We start from the raw sequence: 1,196 nt of genomic DNA, 5'->3' as shown, positions 1-1,196 counted from the left end.
CTGCTTGAGCTTTAAGTGCCGTAAATTACCTGATTAAAGTGTGCTAAGCACACTCATCGCGAAATGAACCAACACTTCATTCAGCCGCTTTTAATCCCCCGGCTTTAACAAGTCGGCTCCGTTGGCCCTCCCTGACTGGCGCTGGAGCCAATTTAACGCAAACCTGAAAGTTAATGACCTACATTTACTGAAGAACGCAGTGCAATGCTCAAACAAATCAAACTACGTGTGCCTGTTTATGATGTGATCAGCCGATCTTGGGGCTCTGCGTTATCAAGATGAGAAAATGAAAGTAGATGGACTGATCAAAATCAAGAACACACTCAGAAAATATACAAGGACACGCATGTCACATTTCCACAAGCCACAGGCTGATGGGAGAGCTTTGGTCTGATTAAACGGCGCGGATTAGGATATTAGTAAACATATAACGTGGAATTTTCACCACCAGGATGCATGGATTATTTAGCTGTAACCAAGCCAGATCCGTGATAACGTTGTGCAATAGTGACGGTGATACAACGAGCTCAAAGTTAGTGGCTCTCCAGTTGCATGGACCACTATTGTGCTAACATTTGCAGCACTGCATTTCCACAGTGCCTCTCAGTGTTATTTTTAATAATGCAGAATGTTACACTTCGTAAATGTAGCAGTTCCATTCTGTTTTACGTGAGCCATTGTGAATCACAGATAATGTTGTGAAAGCCCTAATCTCGAGCAATACAAATCCATAAAACAGGTTTTCTTTGTTTAGATTGCGTAAATATATAATTTAAAAGATTACCCGATGAGCCACAAACAATGGAATTGGACTTCGCATTGATGTGCCACAGTTCAACACTAATCCACTGCTGGATGAGGGCCTCCCCACGCCATGTAGGCTGTCGGTTTAACAATACCTCACCGCGGTTGTCAGTGCCGGTTGGTAAAGGTAGGGAGCATAGACGTGGGAGCATAGCAGTAGAGTACAACAATGGATGTTGCTGCACTGCTTTCTCCTGCCCACAGCATTGTCCTGCAGACTCTCACACCTTTATTGTGTGGAAGTCGCCCATCCAAGCACCATCCAGTTCAAATATGCTTAGCTTCTTACATTCATACATGTGCTGTGCTATTGTGGCAGCATGAATAGAGTACATGAAAGTGCAATTGTATGCATTTATTTTCTCTCCCACCAGTCAGATATAATAGCTAAA

The sequence above is a fragment of the Petromyzon marinus genome, chromosome 25, assembly GCF_048934315.1.
Source record: "Petromyzon marinus isolate PM22_M1 ecotype Great Lakes invasive population chromosome 25, UKy_Petmar_22M1.pri1.0, whole genome shotgun sequence".
NCBI classification, from domain to species: domain Eukaryota; kingdom Metazoa; phylum Chordata; class Hyperoartia; order Petromyzontiformes; family Petromyzontidae; genus Petromyzon; species Petromyzon marinus.
Note: the sequence above shows the minus strand (reverse complement) of the source record.